This window comes from Bombina bombina, chromosome 10 (genome assembly GCF_027579735.1).
Source record: "Bombina bombina isolate aBomBom1 chromosome 10, aBomBom1.pri, whole genome shotgun sequence".
Lineage (NCBI taxonomy): Eukaryota > Metazoa > Chordata > Amphibia > Anura > Bombinatoridae > Bombina > Bombina bombina.
Genome location: NC_069508.1, coordinates 146,249,637 through 146,267,225, shown reverse-complemented (window position 1 = coordinate 146,267,225; position 17,589 = coordinate 146,249,637).

Sequence of the window (17,589 nt, the reverse complement as noted above, 5' to 3'; positions counted from 1 at the left end):
CCCTATTCTAAATTCAACAAATTTCAAAGCTCTTTACCTTACCAGCCCTTAAAAGGGCCTTTTGTGGGGCATGCCCCAAAGAATTCAGCTCTTTTGCATTCAACAAATACAATCCCCCCCCCCCATTACAACCCACCACCCACATACCCCTATTCTAAACCCACCCAAACCCCCCTTAAATAATCCTAACACTACCCCCCTGAAGATCTCCCTACCTTGTCTTCACCACACCGGGCCGAACTCCTGATCCGATCCGGGCGATGTCGTCCTCCAAGCGGCAAAGAAGAATTCTTCCTCCGGCGATGTCATCCTCCAAGCGGCAAAGAAGAATTCTTCCTCCGGCGATGTCATCCTCCAAGCGGCAAAGAAGAATTCTTCCTCCGGCGACGTCTTCCTCCAAGCGGCAGCAAAGTCTTCATTCTTCCGGTGGCATCTTCAATCTTCTTTCTTCGCTCCGCCGCCGCGGAGCATCCATCCCGCCCGACTGCTAAACTTGGAATGAGGTACCTTTAAATGACGTCATCCAAGATGGTGTCCGCCGAATTCCGATTGGCTGATAGGATTCTATCAGCCAATCGGAATTAAGTTAAAAAAATCTGATTGGCTGATTGAATCAGCCAATCAGATTCAAGTTCAATCCGATTGGCTGATCCAATCAGCCAATCAGATTGAGCTCGCATTCTATTGGCTGATCGGAACAGCCAATAGAATGCGAGCTCAATCTGATTGGCTGATTGGATCAGCCAATGGGATTGAACTTGAATCTGATTGGCTGATTCAATCAGCCAATCAGATTTTTTTAACTTAATTCCGATTGGCTGATAGAATCCTATCAGCCAATCGGAATTCGGCGGACGCCATCTTGGATGACGTCATTTAAAGGTACCTCATTCCAAGTTTAGCAGTCGGCCGGGATGGATGCTCCGCGGCGGCGGAGCGAAGAAAGAAGATTGAAGATGCCGCCGGAAGAATGAAGACTTTGCTGCCGCTTGGAGGAAGACGTCGCCGGAGGAAGAATTCTTCTTTGCCGCTTGGAGGATGACATCGCCGGAGGAAGAATTCTTCTTTGCCGCTTGGAGGACGACATCGCCCGGATCGGATCAGGAGTTCGGCCCGGTGTGGTGAAGACAAGGTAGGGAGATCTTCAGGGGGGTAGTGTTAGGATTTTTTAAGGGGGGTTTGGGTGGGTTTAGAATAGGGGTATGTGGGTGGTGGGTTGTAATGGGGGGGGGGGATTGTATTTGTTGAATGCAAAAGAGCTGAATTCTTTGGGGCATGCCCCACAAAAGGCCCTTTTAAGGGCTGGTAAGGTAAAGAGCTTTGAAATTTGTTGAATTTAGAATAGGGCAGGGAATTTTTTTTATTTTGGGGGTTTATTATTTTATTAGGGGGCTTAGAATAGGTGTAATTAGCTTAAAAATCTTGTAATCTTTTTTTTATTTTTTGTAATTTAGTGTTTGTTTTTTTTTGTAATTTAGTTTAGTTAATTTAATTGTATTTTTAGATAGATGTTTGTAGTTTATTTAATTTATTGATAGTGTAGGTGTATTTGTAACTTAGGTTAGGATTTATTTTACAGGTAATTGGGTAATTATTTTAACTAGGTAGATATTAAATAGTTAATAACTATTTAATATCTATTATACCTAGTTAAAATAATTAACTATTTACCTGTAAAATAAATATTAACCCTAACATAGCTATAATGTAATTATTAATTATATTGTAGCTATCTTAGGGTTTATTTTATAGGTAAGTATTTAGATTTAAATAGGAATATTTTAGTTTATAAATTAATTAGATTAATTTAATATAAATTTAGTTAGGGGTGTTAGGGTTAGATAGAGTTAATATAGTTAATATAAATACTATAGTAACTATATTAACTATATTAACCCTAATATAATTAGGGTTAATATAGTTAATATATATAATGTAATAACTATATTAACTATAATATACTTAGGGTTAATATAGATAACATAGCTGGCGGCGGGGTAGGTAGATTAAATTAGGGGTTAATCATTTTTATATAGGTGGCAGCGGTGTAAGGGGTCAGATTACGGGATAGATAAGGTAGATGGCGGTTTTAGGGGCTCACAGTAGGGGGTTAGTTTATGTAGATGGCGGCGGGGTCCGGGAGCGGCGTTTTAGGGGGTAATAACTTTATTAGGGATTTCGGTGGGGGGGATCGCGGTTGACAGGGAGATAGACATTGCGCATGCGTTAGGTGTTAGGTTTATTTTAGCAGATCGCGGTTGACAGGGAGATAGACATTGCGCATGCGTTAGGTGTTAGGTTTATTTTAGCAGATCGCGGTTGACAGGGAGATAGACATTGCGCATGCGTTAGGTGTTAGGTTTATTTTAGCAGCTAGTTTAGGGAGTTACGGGGCTCCAATAGTCAGCGTAAGGCTTCTTACGGCTGCTTTTTGTGGCGAGGTGAAAATGGAGTAAGTTTTCTCCATTTTCGCCACGTAAGTCCTTACGCTGCATATTGGATACCAAACTGCGCGGGTTTGGGGCGCGATCCGATATAGATCGCAGTTTGCGGCGCAAGCGAGGGAACCGGCGTCGCCCGCAGTTTCAGCTCGCAACTCGAGCCATCCCATATAAGTCGCCGTCAGATGCTAACGTGCCGTAAGTCTCACAAACCAGCGATGTCCAGAAATCTGCGCAAGTACAAATTTCTGGCGTCGCCAGTGACTTGCGGCACGTTAGAATCTGCCGGCGCCTATAAAACCTGACTAAAGTTTAAAACACCCGCACTGTCTAACACGCCTCCCTAACATAGCCCGCACTGTCTAACACGCCTCCCTAACATAGCCCGCACTGTCTAACACGCCTCCCTAACATAGCCCGCACTGTCTAACACGCCTCCCTAACATAGCCCGCACTGTCTAACCCTCTATCCGCTATCCCCCCTCACTAGCCTAACAATAAAAAAGCTATTAACCCCTAAACCGCCGCTCCCGTACCCCGCCGCCAGCTATATTATATCTATAACCCCCTAAAGTGAGCCCCTAACACCGCCGCCATCTATATTAAAATTATTAACCCCTAATGTAAGCCCCTTACACCGCCGCCATCTCTATTAAAATTATTAACCCCTAATTTAATCTACCTACCCTGCCGCCAGCTATATTATCTATATTAACCCTAAGTATATTATAGTTAATATAGGTATTACATTATATATATTAACTATATTAACCCTAATTATATTAGAGTTAATATAGTTACTATAGTATTTATATTAACTATATTAACTCTATCTAACCCTAACACCCCTAACTATATTTATATTAAATTAATCTAATTAATTTATAAACTAAAATATTCCTATTTAAATCTAAATACTTACCTATAAAATAAACCCTAAGATAGCTACAATATAATTAATAATTACATTGTAGCTATGTTAGGGTTAATATTTATTTTACAGGTAAATTGTTAATTATTTTAACTAGGTATAATAGATATTAAATAGTTATTAACTATTTAATATCTACCTAGTTAAAATAATTACCCAATTACCTGTAAAATAAATCCTAACCTAAGTTATAAATACACCTACACTATCAATAAATTAAATAAACTACAAACATCTATCTAAAAATACAATTAAATTAACTAAACTAAATTACAAAAAAAAACAAACACTAAATTACAAAAAATAAAAAAAAGATTACAAGATTTTTAAGCTAATTACACCTATTCTAAGCCCCCTAATAAAATAATAAACCCCCAAAATAAAAAAAATTCCCTGCCCTATTCTAAATTCAACAAATTTCAAAGCTCTTTACCTTACCAGCCCTTAAAAGGGCCTTTTGTGGGGCATGCCCCAAAGAATTCAGCTCTTTTGCATTCAACAAATACAATCCCCCCCCCCCATTACAACCCACCACCCACATACCCCTATTCTAAACCCACCCAAACCCCCCTTAAAAAATCCTAACACTACCCCCCTGAAGATCTCCCTACCTTGTCTTCACCACACCGGGCCGAACTCCTGATCCGATCCGGGCGATGTCGTCCTCCAAGCGGCAAAGAAGAATTCTTCCTCCGGCGATGTCATCCTCCAAGCGGCAAAGAAGAATTCTTCCTCCGGCGACGTCTTCCTCCAAGCGGCAGCAAAGTCTTCATTCTTCCGGCGGCATCTTCAATCTTCTTTCTTCGCTCCGCCGCCGCGGAGCATCCATCCCGGCCGACTGCTAAACTTGGAATGAGGTACCTTTAAATGACGTCATCCAAGATGGCGTCCGCCGAATTCCGATTGGCTGATAGGATTCTATCAGCCAATCGGAATTAAGTTAAAAAAATCTGATTGGCTGATTGAATCAGCCAATCAGATTCAAGTTCAATCCGATTGGCTGATCCAATCAGCCAATCAGATTGAGCTCGCATTCTATTGGCTGATCGGAACAGCCAATAGAATGCGAGCTCAATCTGATTGGCTGATTGGATCAGCCAATGGGATTGAACTTGAATCTGATTGGCTGATTCAATCAGCCAATCAGATTTTTTTAACTTAATTCCGATTGGCTAATAGAATCCTATCAGCCAATCGGAATTCGGCGGACGCCATTTTGGATGACGTCATTTAAAGGTACCTCATTCCAAGTTTAGCAGTCGGCCGGGATGGATGCTCCGCGGCGGCGGAGCGAAGAAAGAAGATTGAAGATGCCGCCGGAAGAATGAAGACTTTGCTGCCGCTTGGAGGAAGACGTCGCCGGAGGAAGAATTCTTCTTTGCCGCTTGGAGGATGACATCGCCGGAGGAAGAATTCTTCTTTGCCGCTTGGAGGACGACATCGCCCGGATCGGATCAGGAGTTCGGCCCGGTGTGGTGAAGACAAGGTAGGGAGATCTTCAGGGGGGTAGTGTTAGGATTTTTTAAGGGGGGTTTGGGTGGGTTTAGAATAGGGGTATGTGGGTGGTGGGTTGTAATGGGGGGGGGGGATAGTATTTGTTGAATGCAAAAGAGCTGAATTCTTTGGGGCATGCCCCACAAAAGGCCCTTTTAAGGGCTGGTAAGGTAAAGAGCTTTGAAATTTGTTGAATTTAGAATAGGGCAGGGAATTTTTTTTATTTTGGGGGTTTATTATTTTATTAGGGGGCTTAGAATAGGTGTAATTAGCTTAAAAATCTTGTAATCTTTTTTTTATTTTTTGTAATTTAGTGTTTGCTTTTTTTGTAATTTAGTTTAGTTAATTTAATTGTATTTTTAGATAGATGTTTGTAGTTTATTTAATTTATTGATAGTGTAGGTGTATTTGTAACTTAGGTTAGGATTTATTTTACAGGTAATTGGGTAATTATTTTAACTAGGTAGATATTAAATAGTTAATAACTATTTAATATCTATTATACCTAGTTAAAATAATTAACTATTTACCTGTAAAATAAATATTAACCCTAACATAGCTATAATGTAATTATTAATTATATTGTAGCTATCTTAGGGTTTATTTTATAGGTAAGTATTTAGATTTAAATAGGAATATTTTAGTTTATAAATTAATTAGATTAATTTAATATAAATTTAGTTAGGGGTGTTAGGGTTAGATAGAGTTAATATAGTTAATATAAATACTATAGTAACTATATTAACTATATTAACCCTAATATAATTAGGGTTAATATATATAATGTAATAACTATATTAACTATAATATACTTAGGGTTAATATAGATAACATAGCTGGCGGCGGGGTAGGTAGATTAAATTAGGGGTTAATCATTTTTATATAGGTGGCGGCGGTGTAAGGGGTCAGATTACGGGATAGATAAGGTAGATGGCGGTTTTAGGGGCTCACAGTAGGGGGTTAGTTTATGTAGATGGCGGCGGGGTCCAGGAGCGGCGTTTTAGGGGGTAATAACTTTATTAGGGATTTCGGGGGGGGGATCGCGGTTGACAGGGAGATAGACATTGCGCATGCGTTAGGTGTTAGGTTTATTTTAGCAGATCGCGGTTGACAGGGAGATAGACATTGCGCATGCGTTAGGTGTTAGGTTTATTTTAGCAGATCGCGGTTGACAGGGAGATAGACATTGCGCATGCGTTAGGTGTTAGGTTTATTTTAGCAGCTAGTTTAGGGAGTTACGGGGCTCCAATAGTCAGCGTAAGGCTTCTTACGGCTGCTTTTTGTGGCGAGGTGAAAATGGAGTAAGTTTTCTCCATTTTCGCCACGTAAGTCCTTACGCTGCATATTGGATACCAAACTGCGCGGGTTTGGTATACCTGCCTATGGCCCAAAAAACTGCGGGCGACGGCAGAAATATACGGGCGTAACTTCTAGGTTACGCCGTATATAGGATACCAAATCCGCGCAATTATTGGCGTCGCCGGCTTTTGCGGGCGACGCTTTATATCGGATCGACCCCTTGGTATACCTGCCTATGGCCCAAAAAACTGCGGGCGACGGCAGAAATATACGGGCGTAACTTCTAGGTTACGCCGTATATAGGATACCAAATCCGCGCAATTATTGGCGTCGCCGGCTTTTGCGGGCGACGCTTTATATCGGATCGACCCCCTGATCTTTTTTTTCGGAAAGCAAGGAGTCAAATATTCGCAATATAGATGTTTCTAAAACAATACAACATTTTGATCTCACAGAGGACTTTCTTGGCCATATGCCATATCATTCTGTTCATTAAGCCAAACCAAACAAGTAAAATCAAGAATAATATATTAAGCTTTCATTTAGAATAAAATAATCAAACTCTAGATTAGAATGATAGCAGAATATAGAGGATTATTTTGTTATTGTCTACATATATAAGGTGTCGATATAACAGACGCTATTCTCCTTTTGAGCCTGATGATAAGTGTCTAAATTCTACAAATATATGCTTTTGTGTAGCAGTTTTGAATTGGGCGACAACTATTTATCTTACAGTCCAAGCATAGCAAATTTTAGCATTAAACAAATCATTTCACCTTTGTGGTATTTGGCCTATATTTGCTATAAATTACTTGGAAATCTTGACATATGGGGTATTCCTAAAATCAGGACAATATAATGATTCTATTTAGAGGTGTTTTTCTTTAGCTACACTAGTTTTGTAGAAATGGTTATATATAAAACTGGAAAAAAATGTTTCCATTTTCTAAAATTTTCATTATTAAATTCCTACTTATTGCTATTTTATGTACTCATGTAGGGTATCACAATAAATGCGTTTGTCTGTTAAAAAACAGTGTATAATATGTATGGGGGCAATTAACAAGAGAGCAGATATGTTTTGCTATATAGTAACATATCAGCCAAGTCTAAACCTTTTTTAAAAACAAATTAAAATTGTGTTAGTTGCAATCGTTTTTCAGCTACCAAATTCTATCCACCACTTGGCTTCGGGCTTGAGTCTGTAACTGAAAGGCTATCCATGGTCAATATATTAGTATAAAGTTCAGTTTTATATTGTTCTTATCTGTTAATGCCAATTAGGGAAATATATGTAGTGAGGGAGATGATAAATAATGAATGTATATTGCAAAGTTGTTTAATATACATAACTAAACCTTTAGCATTAATGTTTACTGCTCCCTTAAAGGGACAGTATACACTCATTTTCATATAACTGCATGTAATAGACACTACTATAAAGAATAAGATGCACAGATACTGATATAAAAATCCAGTATAAAACTGTTTAAAAACTTACTTAGAAGCAGCCAGTTTAGCTCTGTTGAAAAGGTAGCTGGAAAGCCTACTGCAAGTGGGAAATAAGACACTCCCCCTCCCCCTTCATTTGCATATGAACAGACTCTTTACACAAACAGGAGCAAGCTGGAGTAGGTATATGACGGTATTCTCATACAACTTTGGGGCTTGGTTAGGAGTCTTAAAATCAGAGCAATGTTATTTAAAAATAAGCAAAACTATACATTTAAAAAAAAAAAAAACTTTATGCGCTATATAAATAGATCATCTACAAAACAGTTCTGCAAAGAAAAAAATGAGTGTATAATGTCTCTTTAAAGACTTCCAAATAAAATTTAATTTAACAAGGACAGGAACACACATTAAAAAACAAAACTATTATAAATATTCCTTTAATTTCAATTTAGAGCTCGCACATAAACTTTGATAGAAGTAATCTTTTTGCACACATGGAGTTGTGCTCGTATTACAAGTTGAAAGTAAAAAGTTTGTGCATGAGCGAAACCCGACACGTGCTAACTTTCAGAATTCGCTATATCGTTAATGTATTTTCCCCATAGACGTCAATGGAGAGCGCAGAAGAAAAATACTAACAACAGGAGTTATTCATATTTCACATTCTAATGTTCTTCACTTACAGAACAATGTTATTTTTATTGTAAATATATATATATATATATATATATATATATATATATATATATATATAGCTATACCTGTATATCTATTCCTATAACTATATAGGTATAGATATCTTTTTTACATTAAGATAATCAGACATCTATAGAAACACATATTTTACAATAAAAACAACATATTTTTCGATGTGAAGAACATAGCAATGTAAAATATGCGTAACACGATTGGTGTTTTGTGCTTTAGGTCTAAAGCGGTGTCAGGTAACCACACATGTAGAATTGCTAATCTCAAAGCATGTTTTTTTTAAATATTAATATAAAATATAAAAATTATTAATAATAATTATTAAACATTATTATGCTTACTATAAAAATCTATATATATTCTATGGATTATATAGATTTTTTTTACAGTATTTATAATAATGTTTAATAATTTGTATTAACATTTATTTTAATATTTTATATGTAATATTTCAAACATTGCAACAGTTAGCGCACCACTTGTAATCTAGCCTTAAGAAAACAATGACTACAATAACCCTTTAAGCCATGTTAATGATGTCTGGTTAAATTTTACTGCAGTGTCTAGCACTTTTTCTCCCTTGTGCAAGTGAAATACACAGACTTATTTTTCTCCATATATAATTTTTTATTAGATTTCTTATAATGAAAATGAACTGTCCTAGCAAAATATTAATTTCAAAATTTGTTGTACAGTAAATTAAACAAAAAACTCCTTCTTAAGTAAAAGATTAGCTCAAATGTTAATACGAATACAAGGATTTTGTTTAATATATAGAAAACAAAAATAGAATTTCTGTCCATTCATTATCATTTTATTCAACGTGTCAATCTCACATTTTAATTCCCCATCATTTTCTTTTTAATCTCCTATTGTTATTCATATGCAAAAATGTTTAATTCTTTACATTTCTTTTTCCATTTATCCAAGCTAATTGCCTTTTTGTAAGCTTTGTTACATACTATACAGACATATTTGGAATTATTTCTTAGTACCATCAGCGTTGGCTAATCTGTATGCTGCATTTTTTTCTTATTATCTCTAAAAAATACCTGTTACCCTCATTAGCAGGGGTTTATATTTATCTTTTTCATTTACTTTTATTTTGGCATAAGTTGCTGATTAACCAGCAAAAGTGAAACTAATTTGTTATATTGTGAGAAAGAGCTTTTGCTCTTTATTTTGCAGAAAATAACTAGGAATTTTAATGTAATAAAAATCATGTTTAGCCCATAATCTTTTTAATATATTTTTTTATTATTATTTTTTATTTTTATTACACTAGGCAGAATTCCAAGACAATAATGGACATCAAGATAAAGGAACAAAGAAGATTACATGATGCAAATGTTATTAAAGAATGTTTAAATGAAAGTCCGGTATTGTCCATTCTTTGAAATGTAATAAGGCTTGTAAAAACGTTGCTATTTAATCATGAATTCAAATATAGTGGAAAAAGAAATTGAGATAATAGAATGAAGAAATAAACATAACTAAACATAACCTGTGTTGCCAATAATTTTTGTTAATGAACTGACAGTAAAAGCGCTCCTGATGTAATAATGCATCTATTTTATGCCTTAAAGGGACATGAAACCCCAAAAATGTCTTTAATAATTCAGATAGAGAATACAATTTTAAACAACTTTTTAATTTACTTCTATTATCTCGTTTGTTGTATTCTCTTGGTATCATTTGTTAAAGGAGCATCAATGCACTACTGGTTTCTAACTGAACACATGGGTGAGCCAATGACAGTCCTTATATATTTGTAGCAACCAATCAGCAGCTAGAACCTAGGTTCTTTGCTGCCCCTGAGCCTGCCTAGATAAACCTTTCATCAAAGGATAACAAGAGAAGGAAGCAAATTAAATAATAGAAGTAAATTGGAAAGTTGTTTAAAATTGTATTATCTATCTGAATCATGAAAGAAAAATGTTGGGTTTCATGTCTCTTTAAGTCCTTAAGTATTCAAAGAAAGTAGAAGCAATATTATAAACATAAAGTTATGCCTTTTTATTTTAATTTAGTTGGCAGGTAATCCATGTGCAGATAATGGGACTCTCAAGTCAAAATAAACTTTTATGATTCAGACGGAGCATGCAGTTTTAAGAAACTTTCTAATTGACTTCCATTATCAACTTTTTTAATGGACTGTTTATATTCACCCTTTTTGGAGAACAAGATCCTACTGAGCATGTGCACAACCTCACAGGGTATATGTATACTAGTCTGTGATTGGCTGATGTCTGTCACATGATATAGGGGCCAGAAAATGGGAGAAAATATAAATTTGTCAGAAAAAAAATCTACTACTTATTTGAAATTCAGATTCTGGGGCCGATTTACCATTGTGCAGGCACACATGATACGTTGTAGCAGATCATGTCCGCCACACATCGATAAATGCCAACAGCATACACTGTCTGCATTCATCATTGCACAAGCATTCATTGTGAAATGCTTGTGCAATGCAGCCCCCTGCAGATATGCGGCCAATTGGCCGCTAGTAGGGGTGGTCAATCATCCCTATTGTATCTGATCGAAATGATTGCTGTCCGCCGCCTTACGACCGCTGCTTCTTAACTTCCGCTTCAGGCGGCCCTGAAGCGGAGTGGGTCGGAAGCAGCATCCGCTGCTTCATAAATCGACCTCTAGGTGTTAAATCATTGTCTTTTTAATATGCACGTGTTAAATATGCAAATCTACTGCATTGAGTGGTCCTTTACATTGCAATGGGTTTTATGCCACCAAATATATGCATTACAAACTGAGGTTGGGTGGAGCGGAAAAGAAAGAGAGAAAGATAGGAAGAAGTTGTCAATCAATGGGGGAGAAAGGCAGATGACAGCAAACTACAGAACAGAGGAAAGATCTGTATACATCCCACCTAGGATATGTTCCCTTTCCCCTATGCCTGTCTCCTCTGGGCTTAGGTCATGGTGTTTTTTTATGATTGATAAATGTCCGTATAATTCCTCAATATGACCTCAAAGAGAAAAAAGAGAGACTTCCATAGTGAAAAATTGTTAGAACATATAAATGTGCCTTGCTTGAGCTTGTACTCACACAAATCAGAGTTCTGAGATTAAAGCCCAGTACAAAATGGATCCAACTCTGTTGTTCACAAGAGGTTCCATCATTTATTAAATACAATTGGTTTATAAAAAGATTTTACAAATGAAAATGATAAATAAAATATGTTCATAGCATGTTCAACAGTCCTCATATAGTCACTCCAGGGTATCTTTGTATGTACTGTCCCTTATACTCTTACACGCTCCAGGTAACAAACACACAAATCAGCTGCCATGTATCATCAACACAAAGTAGCATTCTGTGTTGAGTTCACGCTACCCACACTGAGCGTTCTGTTACGGAATCATGTGCAACCCATCCTTGTACTGTCAGGACGTTACCAAATTTGTTTTAAACAAATTGTATTTAATACATTTTGGAACCCCTGTGAACAATGCAGTTGGATCCATTTTGTACTGGGCTTTGATCTTACAGCTTTTGAAGCTCTGATCTGTGCGAGTACAAGACCAAGCAAGGACCATTTATACGTTCTAACAATTTTACACTATGGACGCTTTTCTTTTTTCTCTTTGAGTTCACTTTGAGGAATAATATGGATATTCATCAATCATAAAACTTCACAGTGCACAGTGTTGTATTATATTTTTTATTATTTTGTATCACATTATATTTAAGTTATAACACTGTACTTTATTTCTGAATAAGTTTCTATATTTGGTTTCAAATACATGTCTACTAGACCCCCAACAGAATTTTATACCATAGAATATATCACTCTTTTCAATATTTTATAGAAAATAAGGAAACACTTAATTCAGACTTAGCTATCTGGCATATTAACTAATTTTATATTTTCCTATTGATTTCTCTCCTCTTTCTATACAAAATATATCCTTATAAATATATCAATTCTATAGCATGAAACCCCGAGGGCTGCTTTTTTATAGTGAATGTAAGAATGGCAGTTCCCCAAATTAAGGTTATGCAATATTCTTTTAAAGTAGCTGCATGTCTACACTACACTTTATGTTTCTATAGGTCAAATGGATTAGATTCATAAATGCTTTTAAAGTTATCTTGTAGTTAAGGAAAAATTATATTTAAAATTAATTGAAAATCTCTTCTACTACCTTTTCCAGCATTTCATTTGTGGGCATCACTGCTACTAACATCTAAAGTTGTGTGATGTGTCAGTACCTTGATATCTTCTACATGAAATGTGAACCTCTAGGAATAAGGTACACATATTAACCACCTCAACACTTAAAAAACACATTTGTAATCTCGCTGGATAGAATGAAAGGTGTGACGAGCGGGCTCTCTGTGGGCATTCCATATCATGCTTTCATCTACACTGTGGATCTGAATGTTGAATTCAAAAAGTCTCCATTGCCCCTTTAAAGGTATATGAAACCCACATTTTTTTGTTTCATGATTCAGATAGAGCATGCACGTTCAAACAACTTTCCAATTTACTTATATTATCTAATTTGCTTCAGTCTCTTAGTATTCTTTGTTGAAAAGCATACATAGGTAGGCTCAGGAGCTGCTGATTGGTGGCTGCACATATATGCCTCATGTCACTCATAGGTTCGCCCTTGTGCCCTGCTGTTTATAACAAGAGTATGAAGCAACTTAGATAATAAAAGTAAATTGGAAAGTTGTTTAAAATTGTTTGCTCTGTCTGAATTATGAATATAAAATGTGGGTTTAATGTCCCTTTAACTATTGTTACAATGTTGTTACTATTAAAAAAAATTCTAAGTAGTTTTTTTTTTTTAAGTTTTAAACAGATATTTGTTACTATTAAATTTTATTTTGGGATTCAGACAGAGCAGACCATTTTTAAAAAGTTTCCAATTTACTTCTATTATCAAATTTGCTTTGTTCATATTGTATTCTTTGTTGATGAGGTACCTAGATAGGTTTTCTGGAGCACTACATTACAGGGAATAGTGCTGCTATCAGGTGCTCTTGCAAATGGATAACATTCTTGCAAAACCTCTGCGATATAGTGCACCAGACACATGCAAGCTCCTGAGCATCTGCCCCTGCTTTTTAACAAAAGATAGTATAAAATACAGACAAGGTGGTCTCCTTATGATATTCCTTCTTTATTTGTGAACATGAGGAACAGGAACAAATAAAGTCACGACGTTTCGGGGCTATGCCCCTTAATCACATGATTAAGGGGCATAGCCCCAAAACGTCGTGACTTTATTTGTTCCTGTTCCTCATGTTCACAAATAAAGAAGGAATATCATAAGGAGACCACCTTGTCTGTATTTTATACTGTCTTTGGCAAGTTGGCAGCTACTTGCTTTGGTCCCCTGGTTCCTGGGTTTAAGTGCTGGATACTATCTGTCTTTTTGCATTTTAACAAAAGATACCAGGAGAACAAAGAAAATGTGATAATAGAAATACATTAGAAATGTGTTTAAAATTGCATGCTCTATCTGAATCATGAAAGAAAATTTAGGGTTTTATATCCCTTTAACAACTTTTCTAAGAAGTTTTTTTAAGTATTAAAAAGACAATTGTCCATGTGGCATACAGACAACAGTTATACAGTCTGTAGTTATACATAAAAAAAAGTTATAACAAATGACTGTCAACAAAAAGAAGTGGCTGAAGGTAGAAATAAAATATAAATTCATCCCAGCATAGTTTCATTGTACCCCAATAAATTCATTAAAATACTCTGGGATCAACTTTAAAACTAATGGAATTTCTTTTTAGTTCCATTTGAAATGATAGAGTTGCACTGAATTGTGTGAGTAACAGCAAGGGAACATCTGAAGCTTTGCCTCACTTCTTACTACTGTATGCACTGTTTGGATGTCTCTTATCCAAAGATAGATGTGCCCTCAGTTTGTGTTAAAATCTTCATTAACCAAGCTTCCAGTTATACAGCACAAGCTTAGTTTACCATAAAGTAGCTTCACATTAAAGCTTCATCTACATGTTGCTTAAAAAAAGGTCTATAAATACTACTGCAGGCACATAGTGCTCAAGAAACGTGCATGCTTTTGAGCCTACTATGTCCTTGTGGAAAAGAAGCAATTTGCTAGATATGTGCGATTCGTTTCGGATCGATTTGGAAATTCGTCCGAATTCGGTAAATTCGGGATTCGGATCGATTCGACTTTCCGAATTAAAATATTGCCGAATTAGTTCGGATTTATTCAGATTTATTCGGTAGATTCGGCTGGCCATGGATTACAGTAGTATTGTACAGTATATTAGGTTATATAACTTTGCTATGGGTTATACCTAATATACAGTACATAATACTAGTCTAATACACAGCACATCCCACCGAATACTTACCGAAATTCCGAAATTCTGAATCAAATCGAACCGAATTCAGCCGAATTTATTCGAATCCGAATAAATCCGAAACGAATCCGAACCGAATTGATTCGAATTTTTCCGAATTTGAATGGATCCGAACCGAAATTTGAAAAAATCTGAATCGATCCGAACCGAACTGAATTTTTTCGCCATGCACATGTCTACAATTTGCAAAGAAGGAGACAAAGATAAAGAGCTAAATATAATACTAAATGTTTCACTGATTTATTTATTTTTCCAATTTGAGTCATGAAAATATAATTTTTACTTCCATGTTGTCCCATTTAAAACAACATTCTGCAACAAATTGTTTTGAAAAGAATCTATCTACCTCGATAATGTTTATCACTTCAACAAGATCAAGAAACAGGATTACAAGATGACAAAATAGAAGCCCTGTTTTTAATATTGCTTTACAGAGATAGATTACAATTTTCCTTAGCTAAGCATAATTCAGTTTGCCTAAATATAGAAATGAGTTTAATGATCAATCTCAAATGTTAGTACAGATGGAGTTAATGATTCTTTACATGCTTAAACATATGTTGATTATTTATTTCTTAGTGTAAAGTAGGTTACAAATACCTCTGATTATATAAAATGCAATGACAAGTTTGTGTTTCATTTTATGGCTTGAAACATATAAATTATCATAATTAAACAACATTAAAACATGATAAATGTCTTCTGGTGTTCCCTTTTGAAACTGAAAATATTTTTGTGCAGTGGAGTGGTCCCTGATAACCAAAACTAAGAGCTAAAAGATCTATGAAGTATTGCACAAATTAAAACATCACTTATTCATACCATAAAGACTTGGGAATGCTTTCTGTGTAGAACGATTTTCGCTCTACATCCCTTTTCTCTATTGCTTTTTACAAGAACTAGAAATGAATTGATAAGACAGATGCGTCTCCTTATGCAACAACCTCTTGTGGTTTACAGCTGACAATTTAGGATTGTAGATGTCAGATAAGAAAATAGGTTCAGCTGCTAGATTGAAAACACCAGATTCAAGATTCTATTGACACACATTAACTATTACAAGCTAATATTTTCAATGCTTATTCTGGAAGTTTTTTTTACAGAAAGAACCCAATGATAGTTATTGTAACAGACATATAGTACCAAATGGATTTAAAGGCATTTATTAACACTTAATACAATGCTCTAATTTTAGAAGAGTTTATTATTAGAGGAATAATTATTGGTAACTTTGATTTAACCCTTAGAAGTTAAACCCCTGTTCATTAGCCACAATGTATAGCTCCTATGGTGGACATAGGAAAGCAATCATCTTACACAAGAATCCATCAATTATTACCTGTGTCCTGGTCAGGACTGACTAGACAGACCAAATGAACATCTCCTTTAAAGGGACAGTAAACACTTTAAGAGTGTCATATAAAATACTTAATTGAACATAATAAAATACTTATACTTATTGTACCCCTTCTTCCTGCAGGTCTGAAAATTGGGAATTTTCCAGTCCTGAAAACTGGAAGAACACGTCACACTTCACAAGCCAAACCTTGCTACATGCCTGTCCATAATCTGAAGTTTGTTGCTTTATCATTTATGCTGAAGCCAAATAATGGCGATTTTGTTAACACAATGTGTAGTTGTCAACATTTGAAAACTATTTCCAGGAACACTTTACTGCAGAGCCACACCCGTTTATGGTTTGCTTAGCTCCCCCAACTCAGATCGATCCCCTAAACAAGCACATTAAATACTAGTAGTCAGGGGCGTATTTAGGTTTTGTGCTGCCCTAGGCACTCAAAATTCTGCTGCCCCCCCCAACCCCCACCCCACCCCACCCCAGGTTTAAGGCCGTTTTTTAGACGTAATATTTTTGGATCAGGATGTAAAACATTAAAAAAATAATGTCTTTTTAAGTAGATGTTCACCAGGGCTTGCATTCACTCTGGTCACACACACACACACACACACATTATATATATATATATATATATATATATATATATATATATATATATATATATATATATATATATATATATATATATATATATATATATATACACATTATTTTGCAAGTCAGATGATTAAAGTGTTTATATCAGAAAAAAATATCCTTCACTGTATGATAGTTTGTCAGTAGGTAGTTGTTTAACCTTAAACATCTTCTTTGGTGATTGACAGTTATTTAAGCAAAAACACAATATATGCTTACCTGATAAATTTATTTCTCTTGTGGTGTATCCAGTCCACGGATCATCCATTACTTGTGGGATATTCTCATTCCCAACAGGAAGTTGCAAGAGGACACCCACAGCAGAGCTGTAATATAGCTCCTCCCCTAACTGTCATAGCCAGTCATTCGACCGAAAACAAGCCGAGAAAGGAGGAACCATAGGGTGCAGTGGTTACTGTAGTTTAAATTTAAAAATTACCTGCCTTAAAATGACAGGGCGGGCCGTGGACTGGATACACCACAAGAGAAATAAATTTATCAGGTAAGCATAAATTGTGTTTTCTCTTGTAAGGTGTATCCAGTCCACGGATCATCCATTACTTGTGGGATACCAATACCAAAGCTAAAGTACACGGATGAAGGGAGGGACAAGGCAGGAACTTAAATGGAAGGAACCACTGCCCGTAAAACCTCTCTCCCAAATACAGCCTCTGAAGAAGCAAAAGTATCAAATTTGTAAAATTTTAAAAAAAAAGGAAGCGAAGACCAAGTCTTCGCCTTGCAAATCTGATCAAAAGAAGCCTCATTTTTAAAGGCCCAAGTGGAAGCCACAGCTCTAGTGGAATGAGCTGTAATCCTTTCAGGAGGCTGCTGTCCAGCAGTCTCATAGGCTAAGCGGATTAAGCTTCTTAGTCAAAAAGAAAAAG